At 42.2% G+C, this 22116-nt stretch overlaps 1 protein-coding gene and 1 non-coding gene across 12 annotated transcripts in view; both read right to left on the reverse strand.

Moving 5' to 3' along the window:
* HDAC8 (histone deacetylase 8) overlaps positions 1–22116 on the reverse strand; it is a 239259-nt gene that overhangs the window by 29999 nt on the left and 187144 nt on the right. The window lies entirely within an intron of this gene.
* Positions 18136–18326, reverse strand: LOC129476629 (U2 spliceosomal RNA). Its single transcript, XR_008655051.1, has one exon. It is a non-coding gene; the product is annotated as a U2 spliceosomal RNA (small nuclear RNA).

A 22116-nucleotide genomic window follows, 5' to 3' on the forward strand; every position in this document is an offset into this window, starting at 1 on the left:
TGACTGACGTGGAGGCACCTGCAATAGTACAAGGTGGGGGACAAAAAAGGCTTGAACCAGAGTGATTGCTGTGGGGATGGAGCGGATGGGAAAGAGATACTGTAATGGGGCTGAGCGTGGTGGCTCTCTCCTGTAATCCTAGCACTTTGGGAGGCTGAGACATGTGGATCTCATGAGGCCAGGAGTTCGAGACCAGCCTGGCCAACATGGTGAACTCCCATCTCTACTAAAAATACAAAAATTAACTGGGCATAGTGGTGCATGCCTGTAGTTCCAGCTACTTGGGAGGCTGAGGCATGAGAATCCTTGAACCCAGGAGGTAGAGGTTGCAGTGAGCCAAGATTGCACCACTGCACTCTAGCCAGAGTGACAGAGTGGGACCCTGTCTCAAAAAAAAAAAAAAAAAAAAGTCTGAGCGTGGTGGCTCACGCCTGTAATCCCATCACTTTAGGAGGGTGAGGCGGGCGGATCACGAGGTCAGGAGTTCAAGACCAGCCTGCCCAATGTGGTGAAACCCGGTCTCTACTAAAAATACAAAAATTAGCCAGGTGTGATGCCACACGCCTGTAATCCCAGCTCCTAGGGAGGCTGAGGCAGGAGAATCTCTTGAACCCAGGAGGCGGAGGTTGCAGTGAGCCGAGATTGCACCACTGCATTCCAGTCTGGGTGACAGAGCGAGACTCCGTCAAAAAAAAAAAAAAAAAAAAAAAGGAAGAAGAAGAAAGAAAGAGCTTCTGTCCAAATCCCTTTCTATAAAAATCCAAGCAGCTCTCGCATTTTTTATTGTTAACTCACAGTCTACTTTTTCCTAAAAATTATACTTGCTTCTATCAGGGCAAGCCCAAGGTCAATGCCAATCTCTCTTGCAGACCCCTGAGGCTTTACTGTTTTTAGCTGGGGAAGTCATGCCTGTGACAGTAATGTGGGTTCTGGTCAGGAAGAGCATTTCTTGTCCTGAATCACTGTTTGAAAAGAACTCATCATAACCAGAATAACACGGCACCAGCACTTTGAACCATAACACGGTCTTGAACGATGCTTCTCAATCTTTCCTATATCACCAATTACTCCATCAAAGAACTTAGGCTCAACCATGATGGAAACAAAAAAGCCCTCTTTTTTCCCAGAAAAACATTTCTGTTTACAGGAAATTCAGTGAATACATATGGCATTTATGGTACATTTTAAGGACATAAAATTGCAGTGATATTATTGGGAGTAGATTTTATTGCCATGGCTTTACAATACAAACAAAAATAATAACTCCATTAGTTGTTGAATTGAACTGGCAGGAAGCAGCACATCAAAAGCGCTTGAGAGCAGGCAGGAGGATGGGGGACTGGGAGTGTCCAGAGCACAACCAAAAGGTCAGGGAGATACGGGCTATTGAAGATAAGATGCTACATGTGGAGGTGAAGATGGGGATGGAAAAAAAGTGAATTCTTAGTTGCTGGAATAGAAACCTGGTGTCCTGTCTAGACTACATCTGTATCCTACCCGTGGTACTCATTTTACCTCTGAACACAGAGTTGGCACTTAAGAACTGCTTGGTGGTGAGGCTTATACACCAGTGCATGGTCGTGCCAAGAATTGAGTGAATGAAGAGGGCATGGAAATGGTTTTATTTTTCAGATATTTTAATGGTATTTTACCTCTTAGTATAAAAAAGTTTATTAAGCAAAATAATCAGGTAAACCTGGGAAATGTTATCTTACTGGAGCACTAATTATTATAATTATTATTATTGTTTAGAGGCAAGATCTTACTCTGTCACCCAGGCTGGTGTGCAGTGATGCAATCATAGCTCACTGTAACTTGAGCACTAATTATATTTAAGCAAAGAATATGCTCAATATTAACATCTTATTTCATTAGCTAAAGTACTTAGAGGCTTTTGTGAACACATATATATAGCCCTTTTGCATGTCATCTAATTAGTAAGGTTCTTATGTTAGTCAATCCACAGTAGTGTGTGTGTGCATGTATATGTTTGCATGTGTGCACGTGCATGCATTGTACTAGGTGTTAAGCATCATTCTAGGCCCTGGGGGCAAGCTGAGTACCAAAAAAAAAAAAGAAGAAGAATAAGGTCTGGTGACTGCTCTCGAGGAGATGACAATCAAGTAGAGAGGGAAGATATAATTATAGCAAAAGCAGAGGAATAAATCCAAGCTAAAGTATGTGGTATTGGTTAGTGTACAATAAAATGCCCTCACATGTGGGGGGCACTGGACAAATTAGGTGACTTATCCAAGATCATAATCTTAACACTATGTAATACAGTTAAGAGATGTGAACTTATACCAATGACTTTGAACTTCCCATTTTATAGGCTTCCACTACGTCATGAAGCAATACGCATAGCAGTTAAAGACTGAGATTTCTGGAGTCATATGGGATGAGCCCTACATCTTTGCTCTACCATTGATGTAGTTTGGATGTGTGTCCTCTCCAGATTTCACACTGAAATGTGATCCCCAATGTTGGAGGTGGGGCCTGGTGGGAGGTGTTTGGGTCATGGGTGTGGATCCTCATGAATGGCTTGGTGCTCTCCCCATGGTAATCAGTGCATTCTTGCTCTGAGAGTTCATGTCACATTTGTTGTTAAAAGAGTCAGGAACCTCCCCCGTCTCTCTCTTGCTTCCTCTCTGGCCATGTGACATGCTGGCTCCCCTTTGCCTTCCACCGTGATTGAAAGTTTCCTGAGGCCTCGCCAGAAGATGTTGGTGTCATGCTTGTACAGCCTGCAAAACCGTGAGCCAATTAAGTCTTTTTTCTTTATAGATTGCCCAGCCTCAGGTATTCCTTTATAGCAATGCAGATGGACTAACACAACCATCTACTAGCTGTGTGACCTTAGGCAAGTGACTTAACTGTTCTGTACTTTGGTATTCTTGTTTGTAAAATAGGAATAATCACAGAACCTACCTTTTAGGATTGTTGTGACAATAAATGAGTGAATTCATGTAAACAACTTAGAACAGTGTGCTTGGCTTATTATAAATGCTCAGTAAATATTATTAAATGCTGAATATTATCATTCTTTTTCTTGTGCTTTATCAACTGTACAAAGAAAGAGAGCTCTGAATGTAATGGGCAGTAGTAAAATTGGATTTCTCTACAAATGTCCATTTAGACCGAATGAGGGTGAATTCTTAAGAGCTTACCCTGTATCCCAAAACCCTGAAGCCAGAAAGAGTGGCAGAGAGATCAAGAAGAGAAGGATTCCAAGTGAAAATGACTATTAAGAAAGATGGAAAAGAAGAGGAGGGAATGAGAAACTTGAAGTGGTAGGAGAGAGAGGCACAGGACAGAGACGACAGAAAGGAGTAGAAGAGATAAAAATGAGAAGGGGCTTAGATTGGGAAGTGGAAGAAGGAGGTCTGGAGGTGGAGACAGGAAAGACAAGGGCAGGGTGGCAGGGGTCTCCCTGCAGGCCAGAATGTTCCTTCAGGGTATGGTTTCAAGGGTTTTAGGGAAGAGCCCTGGCCAAGACTAATACCTTGCCCCATCACTGCTGATCCTCAAATTTCCACGATTAGAGAGAATTCTTTCTTCATACTGTGTGCAGAGCCAACTCTGGTTATACCATATGTCACTGTTAATCAAATGAATATTTTGGAAACAAGCCTACACACGAAGGCTTTTTACATCAAATTTTCCTTAAGCCAAGGGTGGGGATGGAAGAAGGAAGGGTATAGGGATATTGCTTTACCTGGCTTGTTGCTGGACAAGTACTAAGATGACTTTGAAAACTGCTTCTACTGGAGGATTAATAAGAATTGATCCTTACACTACTCCAAACAACTGCCCTCTCTCCATCCCTTCACTTCTGAACTTCTTAAAATTTCTCTTTTCTTCAACCCCTTGACCTCATTTCTCAGACACTTCAACTCACTGCAACCCACACCTCCAATGAACTTTTTTTTTTTTTTTTTTTTTGAGATGGAGTCTTACTCTGTCACCCATGCTGGAGTGCAACGGAGCGATCTTGGCTCACTACAACCTCCGCCTCCCAGGTTCAAGCGATTCTCCTGCCTCAGCCTCCTGAGTAGCTGGGATTACAGGCGTGCACCACCACACCCAGCTAAATTTTTTGTATTTTTAGCAGAGACGGGGTTTTACCATGTTGGCCAGGCTGGTCTTGAACTCCTGACCTCAGGTGATCCACCTGCCTTGGCCTCCCAAAGTGCTGGGATTACAGGCATGAGCCACCATGCCCGGCCTTGAACTGTTTTTTAGAAGAGAGATGGCAAAGAGATTTCAGCTTCTTGACAACTCGGATTGATTGGTAGTAGCTGCTTGCGGTACTGTGTTGAGAAAGATTCTGAGGCTGTGCCTTGGTTCAACAGGGAAGCAGGCCATGATCAATTTGTAATGTATCCATAGGAGTACATAGACCCCGGCAGGGTGGGGTCTGAAGGCACGTAGTCATATGTGCCCTACATTTGCTATTCCTGCTTTAGGACATCAAGAGTGACCTCCTAATTGCCCAACTAAGGTCTTCTTTTCAGTTATCACTCATCCTATTTGATCTCTCTCCAGCACATGTCATCACACTATCTTCTCTCTCATAACCACTGCTCTCTCTGTTCCTTCTCAGTCTCCTTCCCTGGATCCTCTTCTTTCATCTGTCTCTGAAATGTAGGTGCCCTCGGGTTATATCCTCAGCCTGTCTTCTCTCTCTTTGCAGGAGTTCGCGCCCTCTATTGGTGTTGTAATCACGCCTACACGGAGATCCTACATCTGTGGGTCCTGTCAGTGTTTGTCACCAGCCTCTGACGTGCATTTATAATCATCTGCTGGACATTTCTACCTGGAAAATTTGAATTCTTGGTATTTTGCATAATGTGTTCCAAGTAGAGCTAATTGTAAGTCCTTCCAAAGAGAATGCTCATTATCTTTTTTTCATTTACTCAAAAGTCCCACCATACAATAAGCTCTTCAAGAAAGATTTGTACTTATGACCCTGAATGGGTTAGTGTGTTTGTGCTTTGTTTAGAGGCATTGGATTTTGTGCGTTCAAAATACCTGAAACAATACCATCCTGAACATTCCTGATTTCATCAAAATACCCGAAATAATGGGTGATGGGTCCAGTAAAAGCCCAGACTTCACCACCATGCAATATATGCATATAAGAAGCCTGCACTTGTACCCTCTAAATATGTACAAAAAAAGACCCCCGAAATAATATGGTTTAGGAGATCTCTATCTCTGTGATATTCCCATTGTTTGATGAGCAATGATTTTTTTTTCTCACTACTTGTTAAACAAAGAAAAATATATCTAACCGTGTGCAAGAAGATAGAAAGAGGCATAGAGTACTCCCAAGACTGGCATTATCTCTCAGGGGACAGCCCGATAGAAAGCACTACACTTTGGGTATTACAGTTTGAATATCTCTTTTCCAAAATACTTGGGACCAGAAGTTTTTTTTTTTTTTTTTTGAGACGGAGTCTCGCTCTGTCGCCCAGGCTGGATGCAGTGGCACGATCTCGGCTCACTGCAAGCCCCGCCTCCCGGGTTCACGCCATTCTCCTGCCTCAGCCTCTCCGAGTAGCTGGGACTACAGGCGCCCGCCACCACGCCCGGCTAATTTTTTCTATTTTTAGTAGAGACGGGGTTTCACCGTGGTCTCGATCTCCTGACCTCGTGATCCGCCCGCCTCGGCCTCCCAAAGTGCTGGGATTACAAGCGTGAGCCACCGCGCCCGGCCAGAAGTATTTTGTATTTTGAATTTTTTTTCAGATTTTGGACTATTTGCATTGTATGTACTAGTTGAGCATGCCTAATCCAAAAATCCGAAATCTGAAATGCTCCAGTGAGCATTTCCTTTGCACACCATGTTGGTACTCAAAAAGTTCTGGATTTTGGAGCATTTTAGAGTTCAGATTTTCAAATCTGGGATGCTCAACCTATATTTGAAAACACTCACTGGTTATCTGCTGGGGCAGGATTCAGTGTGGTAGGTGCTGGGGAGATGATAATGACACAGATATAATCTCTGGTCTTGAGGAGCTTACAGTCTAGTAGAGATTGCAGACAAGTACAGGAATAACTATGATAAGAAGAATGTCAGAGGTAAGTCATTTCTCAAGGGAAATTCTGAAGTGGGAATTCTTAATTCTGAGTATAGGGGCTGAGTAATGAATAAGGCTTCATGGAGGAGATGGGAGGCAATTGAACTGGCCTTGAAGGATGAGCAAGATTTAAGTAGGAAGGAAGAGAAGGTATGAAATGCACAAGAAGTGGAATAAGGACGATGAAGATATACTGTAAACAAGTCATCAAAAATTAATTTGTAGAGAAAGAACAGAGTACTGGGTCAAAACCAGCACCAACGCAGCTCTGTAAGCAACTTTCTTGTCTGCTTTGAATAATGCATCTTTCTTTTGTGATGGACCACGATAGAATTATGGGCTTGGCAGAGAGGGGAAAAGCCATGGATGGAATTGCTACTCCATCAGAGTAGGATTTGTCTCTGATATATCCATCAGAGAGGTTACTTGGGGCAAACTGGAGTTGCACTTGCTCAGCACCTATTGATTCATTTATTCACTCATTCACATGATACCAATGTTTCTTGAGCACTCCTGTGTGCCAGGCTCTGTTCATGAAGAGATGCACGAGACTTGGCCCCTGCCCTCAAGGAGTGAATGGAGAGACAGCTACGCAAATGATCAATTATAATGCACTGTGGGAAGAACCATAATAGAGGTGCAGGCAAGGAGCTCCTGCAGTCCAGAGGGAAGACAAAGCAAAATTCTAGTTAGCCTCTAACTGATTTCCCTGTCTCCCCTCCCTTCCTGAGCTTTCCATCAGAAATTCAGATCTGATCATGTCATTCCCTTGCTTACAAACCATGGTCGGCTCCCCACTGACTGCAGGACTGAGTCCAAACTTGAAAGCAGGACATACAAAGGCTGACTTCTCCAGCCTTATCGCACACCACGACCTGGGCTACGGCCCCTAAACTGTAGCCACATTGACCTGAAGTGTCTCTCCCCGCTCCTCTTTATCTGGTCAATTCTTCTGTTTCCCTTGAGCCCTTGCTAAATGTTGCCTCTCTACTGTGCCGTTCCCAGCTCCCCCAGATAGAGTAAGTTCCTCCTCTGTGTTCCCACAGCTCACTGCCTCTTGATTCTATCACCTACACATTCTAGTGTAACTGTTTTTGTGCTTGTCTCCTCCACTGGGCAGTGTTCTTCTCAAGGGTGGGAACTGGGCCTTATTCTTTTCTTTGTCCCTAAGATTTGGTATGGGCCTGGCACATAGTAGGCGCTCCATACATCTTTGCTGAGTGAATGAATGACTCTGACATGTGGCCAGTCAGGCCTGGTCATTGTCAGCAGCTGGCATTACTTAACATGAGAGAGGCATACAAAATGAAGAGCAGCCAGAGTAGCTGAAAAACAGGCGGCTCTAGTGACATCATGAAAAAAACAAACCAAAACTGGAGAAGGCTGAGACAACGATTCCACTCACGCTTTAACAAATGACTCTCGCTTCTGAGCAGCCCCTTTTTGTCTGCTCTCCCATTCACTTTCCAAAACCCAGTCATTGAAATGATTCTAATTATTCATGGTCAGTGGCATATACAGGAAACACTTAGTTTACAAGCAATTAAAATACACTAAAATAGATTTATGTAGGTTGAACCTGATCCTGCTGGTAAGAAGGGAGTAAATGGCATAGATCTTGGAGGGGTATTTGCTCTCCAAGGTTGCTCTTTGTCATTCTTTATCTACCTTACTAGTTTGGTGCTAACATGGCAAGCATCCAGAGGTATTTCTTAAGGCAAGCGTACTGTGAACATAGCGGGAAGCCTGTTCCACAGTTGTAGACTTGGTGCTTCCCGGCAGCCAGCTGTCCTCTAAATGCATGAGTGCCACCTCTGCCCAGGCCCACATGGCTCAGGGGAAAGGCTGGCTTAGCAGCAAGCAGCACGGAGTAGTAGGAAAGGTCCCCAGCACTGCGATCAGGGGCCTGGTTTCCACCAACACTTAATTCTTCAAGGCTCTGTCGCCACGTTGGTCAAATGGGGCATGAGTTCCCACCCCACCAACCTTAAAGGGTTGTCTATGAGGGTCACAGGAAGAAATTTTGTGAAAAGGTCTGAGGCTAGATAAATGAAGGGGGTTTCATTTTCATTACAAAAACTCTAACTTATGGCTGTTCGGCCCCTCCAAGGCTCTAGATGTGGCTAATGCTCACCAACAGATTAGCAAAGGCACACTTAGGCTTGTCCCCTAATAGTTTATTTAAGAGTCCACACAAGGATGATTTATCACCTTGCCACACTCAAACCAACGGCATTTTAATGCCCCTCTAATGAAGAGAGCAGTTGCAGCTAAACAAACACGCCATTCAGTTGACAATAGACATGGGCAGCAAATGCCTAGCCCATGGAGTTCAGGTGTCCTCAAAGATTTTGTGCCATCCTCTCTCACAGCAGGCTCTGCTTCCTTGAGTTTGACTCTGGGGGGAAAAAGGCCTCGTTTTGCTGCTCCACGAAACCTAGAATAACATATAGCTAAGCCATTCAATGGGCCAGTGTGATTGGCACAAAATATAGAATGAACAAAATGAAATGGCATATTTCAGCATAAGCTTTTGAGCTAAATTCAGAGCTACTGCAAAAAGGCCAAAAGGATGGCACAAAAGCAGGCCAGGGAAGCAAAGGTCATGGAAAACCAGTCAACCAGAGTGATGTTCCACCTTGAGGTCTGACCTTAAATTATTAAGGCCATGAGATACATTAATGGAAACTCGTTTCCTCTTTATCTGCAAAAGGATCCTGGGTTCCTTCACGCTCTGTCACACCTCCCTGCCTTTCCGTTCACCATTCCCTTTGCAGAGAATGCCCAGCCCTCCCTTCTCAGCCTAGACCATTCCTACTCAGCTTTCAAGACCCAGCTCAAATGTAACCTCTTTGAAGTCTTTGCTGACTCCCCAAAGTCAGAGTTCCTCATTCCCTCCCCTGTGTTTCCACAAGGTTTTTTTTTTTTTTTTTTTTTTTTTTTTTTTTTTTTTTTTGAGATGGAGTCTCACTCTGTCGCCAGGCTGGAGTGCAGTGGCGCGATCTCGGCTCACTGCAACCTCTGACTCCCTGGTTCAAGCAATTCTTCTGCCTCAGCCTCCCGAGTAGCTGGGATTACAGGCACGCACCACCACATCCAGCTAATTTTTGTATTTTTAGTAGAGACAGGGTTTCACCATTTTGGCCAGGATGGTCTCGATCTCCTGACCTCGTGATCTGCCTGCCTCGGCCTCCCAAAGTGCTGGGATTACAGGCATGAGCCACCACACCTAGCCATCCACAAGGCCTTTTACAGCCCTCTGGCCTACTCTGGCATCTTTGTTTACATGCTGTCCTTCCCCATTGGGCCGTGAGTGCAGCTCTTAGGAGCAAGAACTACATGGCACAAAGATGTTTTCTTAGCACAACGCGGGGCACAAAGATGGCCCTCACTCAAGGCTGGCTGAATAAATGAGCATTTGAGCAAACATGCACTGAACTCACTTGTTGGGTCTGCACAGGACCCAGAGGAAAGGCTCATTAGGCAATGATTTGATATGTTACACATGCTTCTTCAACACTGGTTTATCTGATTCGTGACGACCTTGGTGCTGGCAAGCTGCAAGAAGTCTGCTGGCAGAGGCGGCCTGACAATGTACCAGTGAGGCAAGGTGTAGGGTGACCTTGTCCAGGCTCTCAGTTTGGTTCTCACAGCACGAAAACACGAGTTGGAAAAGTACTGTTCCCCGCCCCCACACCCCTCAACTCTCCTGTGCTTGCTTCTCAGGAAGTTGCCCAGCAGCACAGATAGCATCGTTTAGTACATTTGAAAACTGAAAATGCATCCATTACCAGAGAGGAATGCCTAACACATGGAGCCTGACCTGGCCAGGGCTCCCACAGAAGCTCTGGCTCAGCATCATAGCTTCTAGTTCTTTTTCCGGTTCTGCTAATGATGAACCCGATGACTTTGGACATATCAGCTCATTTCACATTCCCTGTCATCATATAGGGAGAATAATGAAGATGTTGCATGGATTGAATCAATGAGAAGCTTGACTGAGATCCTGGTGGACAGGGGAAGCAGTGGTTGATGCTGGCAGAGCCTGCAGGGTTTTGTTGTTTTGGTTGTTTCTGTTGTTTGTTAAGTGCAAATCACTCTGCCTTAAGCCCAGGTGTGCAGTCCATGGAGCAGAAGGGCAGGCAGGCAGGCAGGCACCTCCAAACTGGGCTGCAGCAGAGCCAGCGCAGGTGGCAGTGTACAGGACTGGACGGGACAGGATGGGATGCTCAGATGCAGGCTGGCCAACAGCTGGTCTCCTGCTCCCCAGTAGGGACCAGGAGCAACAAGCTCTAAAGGCTGTGCCTACTGGAGCAATTTAGTATTGAAATAAAATAAAACTCATGGCAAAGTCAATCTGACACATCTTTAATGATACACATAATGATTATTGTGCTGTACTGTAATTAGGCATAATGATAAGCAGCTCCTAAGAATGACTGTAATTACGATGACATTTACACAGCTGAACCAAATATTTCTGAGGTCAGCTAGGATGGAGGTGGGGATTGGGGTGGTTGGACAGGAGGCAGACTAAAAACTTAGTTGCAAGACATTTCGCTGGTTCTCCTTGTCTCCCCACTCTACCGCAAGATGACAGTCCCTCCACCCCTTATTGGGGAACAGAAAAAAGATCTGATGAGGAACCTGGGGCCTGAATGGCTAGCTCCTTTCTCCAGCCAGGGAGAGGCTATCCTGAAGCTCCTAGGGTTAGGGAATCTGGGATGTCCAGAGGGGCTTCAAGCTGATTAGTCCCCACTTTTCCATAAGGCCTGAAATTTTATCAAGTAGCCTTAAACCTAACAAGTATATGCCTAATGTATGGGTCTTCTTTGGAGCCTGATTTGAACAAATCCACGTAAGGGATATTTTGGGGACAACTGGGTAAAATTTAACAGAGATTGGTATTAGCTGATGTATTAGGGTTCTCTAGAGAAACAGAACTACATGGTTTTTTGAGACGAAGTGTCATTCTGTCGCTCAGGCTGGAGTGCAGTGGCACGATCTCGGTTCACTGCAACCTCCACCTCCCAGGTTCAAGCCATTCTCCTGCCTCAGCCTCCTGAGTAGCTGGGACTACAGGCATGTGGCACCACGCCTGGCTAATTTTTGTATTTTTAGAAGAGATGGGGTTTCACCATGTTGGCCTGGCTGGTCTCGAATTCCTGACCTCATGATCCACCTGCCTTGGGTTCCCAAAGTGCTGGGATTACAGGCGTGAGCCACCGCGGCCAGCCAAAGGGGAGTTTATTAAGTATTAACTCACATGATCACAAGGTCCCACAATAGGCTGTCTGCAGGCTGAGGAGCAAGGAGAGCCAGTCCGAGTTTCAAAACTGAAAAACCTGGAGTCTGATGTTCGAGGGCAGGAAGCATCCAGCATGAGAGAAATCTGTAGGCTGGGAGGCTAGGCCAGTCTCTCCTTTCACATTTTTCTGCCTGCTTATATTCTAGCTGTGCTGGCAGCTGATTAGATTGTGTCCACCCAGATTAAGGGTGGGTCTGCCTTTCCCAGCCCACTGACTCAAATGTTAATCTCCTTTGGCAACACCCTCACAGACATGCCCAAGATCAACACTTTGTACGCTTCAATCCAATCAAGTTGACACTCAGTATTAACCACCACAGATGATAAGGGATTATTAATTTTGTTGAGTTTGATAATGGTATTGTGTTTATGTTAAGAAAAGGTCCTTATCTGTTAGAGATACATACTAAAATATTTATAGGCCATCAGCTATGAAATGGTATGATACCTGGGATCAGCTTTAAAATTCTTCAGAAAAAAAAAATGGGGGATAGAAGAAATAGGAATGGTAATTGGCAATTGTTGAAGCTGGGTGATGGGTACATGGGGGTTCATTACACTCTTCTCTCTGCTTTATTTATGTTTGAAAGTTCCCGTAATGAAAAGTTAAAAAAGTAATATACCCTAGACTACTCTGGAAGTGAGTCATACATTAGTGAAAATTAGTTTGAGCATGCTAACAACATCTAGTAGACTTGGACAGCTACCAGGAATGAGATTTTGGATGGGCAGAGCCAGGAAGGAGGGCAGGTGTATGTTGGAACATGAGCCACTTTTGGGGACTAGGAAGTCCTGGATGCAGTGGAGAAATATTTATGAGGGATGGGGAACTCTGAATGGTCAGACAATGGTCTGAAAGTTCTAGGAGAGAAAGCAGGAAGTGAAAGAAGAGAGCAGACAGAGTGCGATAGGCACTCATGTTTCATGTATTAGGTCTCTCGCTAAGCCTATAAGTTCCTGGAAGTTGGGTCCTGTATCTTAATCATCTCTGTCTTCCCTAGAGCTCTCAGGACATTAGTTTATTGATTTTATTTCACTCATTCATTTATTTAAGAATACTTATTGAGTGGCTATGAATGCAGGCAATCTAAACATGTGTATGTAGTAGTCAAAGGAGATATAGCAGTGAACAAAACAAAGTCTCTGCCTTCAGGGAGCTCACATTTTAGTGGGAGGGGACAGATAGTAAATAAACAAGCATGTACATGTCAGATGGTGATAAGTGCTGCAGAGAAAAATAAAGTAGGGTAAGGGGTTGGGGAATGCTGGGTAGTTAGTTGCTCAGGACCAAACTTGAATGGCACTTGGGCCCTTAGGAGCTTTTTCAGGTCCCCTCTGCCACCTGACTTTTGGTCATGTTGGACTCTGTGCCATTTGTTCCCTGGGTTTCACCAAGGGCTCCTGGGCCTTTCAGTCTATATATATATATGCATACTTTAACCTAATCTTGACTTATTTCTCCCTTCCTACACCCGACTAATCCACATTCCTTTTTGGGAACATTCTCCAGGTACCACTTCCTCCAGGAAGTGTTCACAGGTCCTTCCTACCTCCACACTATTCCCTGCTTGGGTCTTCTCTGCTTCCATAGCATTCTTGCATAATCTCTACTGCAGCACTTATCACTGTGTATTATAATTGTCTTCCCGACTAGACATTGAGCTCTTTCAGGATAGAGTATGTCTTTTTTATCTTTATATAGCATGGGGCCTAGAACACAGTAGGGATCCTCTACATGCTTGATAAATACATGAATGAATGGATGGATGAAAGAATGAATATGTTCTCTAGCAGAACATCAGAGACTTGAGAAGCATCCTCACCCTCAATCAAACACTGAGGAAGTAGAGTTGTTAGTATGTGCTTAGATACCAAAAGGAGAAAGGAGATCTGTATCCCTGGATATGTTTTAAACTCTATGATGATGATGATGATGATAATTGACATTCAACATTTATTGCATAGACTTATGAGCACAACTGCCTGGGTTTTAATTTTAGCTGTACCATTTGCTAGCTGTGTAATTTTGGGCAAGTTACATTTTTTTTGTACCTTAGTTTCCTCATCTGGAAAATGAGGATGGTAATAACACTATGTATTAAATGAAATAAAGTCCTGCAAAGCACTTAGAATAGTACCTGTAATACAGTAAATACTGTATAAGGATTTGCTATTATTTATTACGATGAGTCAGTGACTGTGTTAAATCCTTTAGTTATTCATTCATGTATATTGAGAGCCTGCCAGTTCTAGGCCCTAGAGATAGAGTGCCTTCATGGAGCTTATATTTGACCTAACTCCACCCTCACACAATACAAGGGAGATACTATACATATCCCCAACATATAAAAAAGAAAAGTGAGGCTTAAAGCTATTAGGTGACTTGTCCAAGGTCATAGAGCTCATAAGTTGAAAATTAGGATTCTAACTCTGGTCTGTGTGACTCCAAAAATCATTGCTTTAGACCAGGAGTTGACAAACTATGGCCCATGAGCCAAATCTGTCCCTCTGCCTTTTTTTTCCTTGAGATACAATTTACCCTTTTAGAGTGCATTATTTAGTATATTCACAAGTAGCATATTTACAAAGTTGTGCAACCACTACCTAATTCCAGAACATTTTCATCACCCATGAAGGAAACCTCATATCCATTGAGCATTCACTTCTTGTTCCCCTATCCCCTGGCAACCAGTAATCTACTTTCTGTCTTTATGGATTTTCATATTCTGGACATTTCATACAAATGGAATAATAGAATATGTGGCCTTTTATGTCTTTCTTTCACTTAGCATAATGTTTTCGAGGTTCATCCATATTGTAGTATGTATCAGTAATTTGTTCTTTTTATGGCTGAATTCCATTGTATAGATACACATTTTGTTTATCCATTTATCAGTTGATGGACATTTGGGTTGATTCCAAGTTTTTGGCTATTATGAATAGTGCTGCTATGAAAATCTGTGTACACATTCTTGTGTGAACATATGTGGTTATATACCTAGGAATAGAATTTCTGGGTCATTTGGTAACTCTATTTAACTTTTTAGGGAACTGCTGTGCTGTTTTCCAAAGTGGCTGCACCATTTTATATTTCCATCAGCAATGTATGAGGGTTCCAATTTCTCTGCATTGTTGCCAACATTTGCTATTATCCATCTTTTTGATTATTGTCATCCTAGTAGGAGTGAAGTGATATTTCATAGTGGTTTGGGATTTGCATTTCCCTAATGACTAATGATGTCAGGCATTCCCTCGTATATTTATTGACCAGTTGTATATCTTCTTTGGAGAAATGTCTATATGTATCTTTTGCCCATATTAAAACTGGGTTATTTTGCTATGTTTTTTTTTTTTTACATAGAAAAATAAGACTTTATTTCAAACATAAACTTTAAAGTTTTAGAATAAAAACAACTAAACTATTTCCCAGAACAGGAAGGATTGTTTTTCAAAAGTTGAAAAGTCTACCAGATTTTCTTTTTTTTTTAATTATTATACTTTAGGTTTTAGGGTACATGTGCACAATGTGCAGGTTTGTTACATATGTATCCATGTGCCATGTTGTTTTGCTGCACCCATTAACTCGTCATTTAGCGTTAGGTATATCTCCTAATGCTGTCCCTCCCCCCTCCCCCCACCCCACAACAGTCCCCGGAGTGTGATGTTCCCCTTCCTGTGTCCATGAGTTCTCATTGTTCAATTCCCACCTATGAGTGAGAACATGCGCTGTTTGGTTTTTTGTCCTTACGATAGTTTACTGAGAATGATGTTTTCCAGTTTCATCCATGGCCCTACAAAGGACATGTACACCATGGAATACTATTTTGCTATTATTATTCAGAGGTAGGGTTTCACTCTGTCACCCAGGCTGGAGTGCAGTGGTACAATCATAGCTCACTGCAGCCTCAAACTGCTGGGCTCAAGCAATCCTCCTGCCTCAGCTTCCCAAGTAACCAAAACTACAGGTGCACACCAACATGCCCACCTAATTTTTTAAAAAAGTTTTTGTAGAGATGGGGGTCTTGCTATGTTGCCCAGGCTGGTCTTGAACTCCTGGGCTCAAGTGATCCTCCTGCCTTGGCCTCCCAAGCACTGGGATTACAGGCATGAGCCACTGCACCTGGCCTGCTAGGTGAGTACTAAGGGTTTTAAAAATGTATTCTGAGACTGGGTACCATGTCTCATGCCTGCAATCCCAGCACTTTGGGAGTCTGAGGCGGGCGCATCACTTGAGGTCAGGAGTTCAAGACCAACCTGGGCAACATGGTGAAACCCCATCTATACAAAAAATACAAAAATTAGCCGGGTGCAGTAGCACACGCCTGTAGTCCCAACTGCTTAGGAGACTGAGGCGGGAGAATCGCTTGAGCCCGGGAGGCGGAGGTTGCAGTGAGCCAAGATCATGTCATTGCACTACAGCCTGGGTGACAGGAGTGAAACCCTGTCTCAAAAAAAAAAAAAAATGTATTCTGGATACAAGTCCTTTATATATGATTTGCAAATATTTTGATTCACAATTTTTTTTTCCCCATTCTGTGAGTTGTCTTTTACTTTCTTTTCTTTTTCTTTTCTTTCCTTTTTTTTTTGGAGACAGGGTCTCACTTTGTCATCTGGGCGGGAGGGCAGTGGTGTGATCACAGCTTGTTGCAGCCTTGACCTCCTGGGCTCAAACAGTTCCCATCCCACCCTCTCCACCTAATGCCTCCCAAGTAGCTGGGACCACAGGCATGCACCACCACACCCAGCTAATTTTTAAAATTTTTGTAGAGACGGGGGTCCCATTAAGTTGCCCAAGTTGGTCTCAATTGAACTCCTGGACTCAAGTGATCCTCCTGCCTTGGCCTCCCAAAGTGCTGGGATTATAGGCGTAAGCCACTGTGCCCAGCCTGTTGTGATTTCTTTATCTGGTTTTGGTATAAAGGTAGAACTGGCTTCATAGTTGGGAAGTTTTATTTGTCAGTGTTCTCCAGAGAAAGAGAACAAATAAGATATCTCTCTCTCTCTCTCATTCTCTAGAAATATATGTAAAAATAAATATCTAGATGAATAAATCTATCATTTATCTACATAAAATAGATTTATTGTGAGGAACTGGCTCATGCAATTATGGAGGCTGAGAAGACTTTTGACCTGCCATCTGCAAAATGGAGTCCCAGGACAGCTGGTTGCATTGCTCTAGTCTGAGTCTGAGGGCTTGAGAACCAGGAGAAATGATGGTGTAAGTTCTAGTCCAAGTCCAAAGGCCTGAGAACCAGAGGGCTGATGGTGTAAATCCCAGTCCTAGGGCAGGAGAAAACTGAAATCTTAGCTCAAGCAGTCATTGAGAGACGGGAGAGGAGGAGTGGGGAGGAAAGGGAAGGGAGGGAAGAGAAGGGAAGGGAGGAAGAGAGAGAGATAATTCTTCCTTCACCTTTTGTTCTATTCAGGCCCTCAACAGATTGGATGATGCCAACCCATACTAAGAAGGAAAATCTTCTTGATTTAATCTACTAATCTAAATGGTAATCTCTTCTGGAAACACCCTCACACATACAACCAGAAATAATGTTTAACCAGGTATCTGAGCATTTTTGTGGCCCAATAAAGTTGACAAATAAAATCAACCATTATTGGTATCAATCAGTAGAATTGACTAGTGAAACCATATGTGCCTGGGGTTTTCTTTGTGGGAATTCAAAAAATTATTAATTCAATCTCTTTTACTTGGTTTAGGTCTATTCAGATATTCCATTCCATTTTTTCTTGTTAGTTTTGGTATTGTGTGTCTTTCTAGGAATATTTTCATTACATCTAGGTTATAAAATTTGTTGGCATACAGTTGCTCATAGTATTCCTTTATGCTCTTTTTTTTTTTTTTTTTGAGATGAGGTCTCACCATGTTGCCCAGGCTAGTTTCGAACTTCTGGACTCAAGCGATCCTCACGCCTTGGCCTCCCAAAGTTCTGGGATCACAGGTGTGAGACGCTGTGCCTGGCTCTTTATGCTCCTTTTTATTTCTCTAAGGTGGGTAGTAATATCTCCACTGTCATTCCTGATTTTCATAATTTGAGACATTTTTTTCTTAAGACTACCTAAAGTTTTGTAATTTTGCTGAGCTTTGCAAAGAACCAACTTTCGATTTCACCAAATTTCTCTATTGTTTTCTATTCTTTATTTCAGTTCTTCTTGCTCTAATTTTTATTTTTAATTTATTTAGTTTTTTGAGACAGAGTCTCGCTCTGTCGCCCAGAGCTGGAGTGCAGTGGCGCAATCTTGGCTCACTGCAACCTCCATCTCCCAGGTTCAAGTGATTCTCCTGCCTCAGCCTCCTCAGTAGCTGGGACTACAGGAGCACGCCACCATGGCTGGCTGATTTTTGTATTTTTAGCAGAGACAGGGTTTCACCATGTTGGCCAGGCTGGTCTCAAACTCCTGACTTCAGGTGATCCACCCGCCTTGGCTTCCCAAAGTGCTGGGATTACAGGTGTGAGCCACCATGCCCCACTTAATTTTTATTATTTCTTTTCCTCTGCTTGCTTCGGGTTTAGTTTGCTCTTCTCTGTTTTCTTAAGATGAAAGATTAAGTTATTAATTTGTAATCTTTCTTATTTTTAAGCAGACCTTTGCAGTTACAAATTTCCCTCTGAGTACTGCATTCATTGCACTCCATAAGTTTTGGCATGTTTTGTTTTTGTTTTCATTCATCTCGGAGTATTTTCTAACTTTCTTTGTGATTTCTTTTCTTTTAATTTTTTTTTTTATTGGGAGGGGTGCACCATTTCTGGAGGTACTGCAATACAAGGTTGATGCATGGAGTGGAGGAAACTAGTTCTTATTCTGTCTCCCTGCTCCAAAAATCCATTTAGTGTATTGTCCTCAGATAGAGGATATATCAGATATTAAACTGATAAGGACAGATACTACACTTGAACTTAGCCAAAAGGCCATGAAGCAACGTGATTTCTTCTTCAACCTTTTGTATTAGGAGTGTGCTGTTTAATTTCCACATATTTATGAATTACCCAAATCTCCTTCTTTTATTGATTTCTAATTTCATTCCTTTTCATCTAATTTAATTCCAAAGTACTTTGTATGATTTCAATCCTTTTAAATTTACTGAGACTTCGTTTGTAATTTAACTTATGTTCTGTCCTAGAAAATGTTCCACGTGCACTTGAAAAGAATGTGTATTCTGCTCTAGCTGGTTTATCACGTTGTCCAAATCTATTTCCTTGTTGATCTTCTCTCTAGCTGTTCTATTTATTATTGAAAATGGGGTATTGACATCTCCAACTATTATTGTTAAATTTCTTATTTCTCTTTTTCACTTCTTTAGTTTTTGTTGCATATGTTTTGGTGCTCTGTTGTTAGGTGACATAGATTTATAATTTTGTCTATTAGTATAGCCACACCAGCTCTCTTTTTGTTACCATATGCATGCTATATCTTTTGCCATCCTTTTACTTCCAACCTACGTGTGCCTTTGAATTTAAAGTATTTCTTTTATGAACAACATATAGTTGAATTATGTTTTTAAAATCCATTTGACCAATCTCTAATTTTTAATTGGAGTGTTTAATCATTTACATTTAATATAATTACTGATAAGGCATAGTCTATGTATGCCACATTGCTACTTGTTCTCCATGTCTTAAGCTTTTTTGTTCCTCGATTCCTCCATTACTGCATTCTTTTTTTATTAAATAGATATCTTCCAGCATACCATTTTAATTTTCTTGTTAGTTTACATATATAAAAATGTATTACATACATGTATAAATGTGTGTATATATATGTATGTGTGTATATATATGTATATGTATATTTATTTTCTTAGTGGTTGCCTGAGTATTATAATTAACATCTTAACTTTTAACAATACAGTTTGGATTAATATCAACTTCATTTCAATAGTATATGTTATGGTTTGGATATGGTTTGTTTATCCCCACCAAAACTCATTTAAAACTTGATCCACAATGTGGCAGTGTTGGGAGATGGGCCTAGTTGGAGTTGTTTGGGTCATGAGAGAAGATTCCTCATGAATGGCTTGGTGCCATTCTCATGGTAGTGAGTTCTCACTCTGGCAAAACTGGATTAGTTCTTGCAGAAATGGATTAGTTCAGATTTTGCCTCTTTGCATGTGCCTTCCTACTCTTTGACCTTTTGCCATGTTGTGACACAGGACAAAAGCCCTTACCAGAGGCCAAGTTAATGCCAGCACCGTGCTTCTTGAAATTCCTAGCTTCCAGAACCATGAGCTAAATAAACCTCTTATTTATAAATGACCCAGCCTGAGGTATTCTGTTATAGCAACACAAAATGGCCTAAGTACATAAATACTTTGTTTCCATATAGCTCCATTTTCATGCCTCTCCTTTGTGTTGTTATTGTCACACAAATTATATCTTCATACATTGTGCACTTATCAAAGTGGATTTATTGCTTTATGCAGCTGTGTTTTAAATCATATATAGAAGAAAAGAGTTCCAAAGAAAAATATATTTGTACTTTGATATTTACTTATGTAGTGACCCTTACTGGTGGTCTTTATTTCTTTATGTGGATTCAAGTTGCTGTCTAGTGTCCTTTCATTTCGGCCTGAAGGATTCCCTTCAGTATTTTTTTTTTTTTTTTTTGAGATCAGTCTTGTTGCCAAGGCTGGAGTGCAATGGCACAATATCGGATCATTGCAACCTCCACCTCCAGGGTTCAAGCAATTCTCCTGCCTGAGCCTCCCGAGTAGCTGGGATTACAGGCACCCACCACCATGCCTGGCTAATTTTTGTATTTTTAGTAGAGACAGGGTTTTGCCATGTTGGCCAGGCTGGTTTTGAACTCCTGACTTCAGGTGATCCACCCACCTCGGCCTCCCAAAGTGTTGTGATTACAGGTGTGAGCCACTATGCCCGGCCACCATTTTAGTTATTTTTAATATAATTTCTATTTATTGATATTTATTGATATTGATGAGACATGTCATACATTCCTTTAAATTTTGGTACATATTTAAAATAACTAATTTAAAGTCCTTGTCTAGTAATTCCAATGTTTGGATGTCCTCAGTGACAGTTGATGTTAATATTTTTTCCTATGTATTCACCATTTCTTGTTTCTTTGCATATCTTACAAGTTTTGTTAAAAATTGAACGTTTAAAATTATATAATGTGGTAACTGGAAAACAAATTCTCCCTCTCCCCAGAGTTTTGTTGTTGTTGCTGCTGGTGTTTATTTGTTTAGTGGTTTTTTTTTTTTTTTGAGACAGAGTCTCACTCTGTCACCCAGGCTGGAGTGCAGTGGCGTGATCTCGGCTCACCACAACCTCCATTTTCTGGGTTCAAGCAATTCTCCTGCCTCAGCCTCCCAAGTAGCTAGGATTATAGGCATGCACCATGACGCCTGGCTAATTTTCTTTTGTATTTTCAGTAGAGACGGGGTTTCGCCATATTGGCTAGGCTGGTCTCAAACTCCTGACCTCAAGTGATCCACCTGCCTCGGCCTCTCAAAGTGCTGGGATTACAACCATGAGCCACCACACCTGGCCTGTTTAGTGGCTTTTCTAAATTAATTCTGCAAAGTCTGGATTCTTTGTCATGTGGGGTCACAGAAGTCTCTGCTTCGTTAGGTTAGTCGTCAGCTAACGATTGTACAGAGATTTGCTTAAATTCATGGAGCCAGTAAGTCTCCCAGTCTTTACCAAGGTGCTCTGTGTGTGTGTTGGGTGCAACTTTGCCTTAGCACTTCACTTGTACAGAGCTTGAAGTTCAGCCATAGGTGAGAACTTTGGCCTTTCTTAGGTGTTTTCTGAGCATGTGCACAGCCTTGGGAATGCATATCATCCTGTGCATATGCACAGCCTTTTAGATTCTCAGGTATTTGTTGGAGGTTTTCTAAGCCCCATATGGACATCTCATTCCCCAGCATTTACTTAAGCTTTTTGGTTAGCTTAATGTTCACCGCAACTGTTATCTATTACCATAGGCAGCTGTAAAGTTAATCATTTGTCTCTAATTATTTTTGACAAATACCCCAAGGAAAAAGTTTTTCACACTGAGCACACTCTTGAATCGTGCCTAATAAAAAAAGCCTTGCAAGTGGGGTCTTTCAAGGAACCAATAGACAGGCCAAATATTAATTGTTCAGAAATGAGGCTTGGAAGGAGCTCCAGTTCTCTCTGGTGTAGCTTTTTTAGAAACTAAATCTCCAGTCTCATAGCTGTGTGTGGCACATGGGAGTAGTCAGAGGTCCTCAGAATGGGGGTCTAATTACTCTCTAGAAAGGATTCTTCCTGTTTTTGGCTCCTCCTCACACCCTCACCTTCAGCAGTACCTGATGCCTCCAGTTCCTGAGCTTTCTAGTCCATATTCTGTTCCCTCTGGTGGCTGCCAGGCTGCTGGTTTTCACCATGATTGTAGGCTGTTGGTTTTCAAGGCTACCATTTCTACTTGTTTTTGTAAGTAAAGTTTTATTGGAACACAACTAATATTCATTTACATACTGTCTATGGCTGCTTTTGTGTACAACAGCAGAAATGAGTAGTTGGGACAGAAATCATATGGTCGGAAAAGCGTAAAATATTTATGGCCCAGCCCTTTATTCTAAAAGTTTGCTACTCCTACTCTAGACCAGTGCTGTTTAGTAGAAATATAATGTAAGCCACATATATAATTAAAAATGTTCTGAGTAGCCACAATAAAAATTAAAAAAACAAGCGAAATTATTTTAAAGAATGTTTTATTTAACCT

The sequence above is a fragment of the Symphalangus syndactylus genome, chromosome X (assembly GCF_028878055.3).
Source record: "Symphalangus syndactylus isolate Jambi chromosome X, NHGRI_mSymSyn1-v2.1_pri, whole genome shotgun sequence".
NCBI classification, from domain to species: domain Eukaryota; kingdom Metazoa; phylum Chordata; class Mammalia; order Primates; family Hylobatidae; genus Symphalangus; species Symphalangus syndactylus.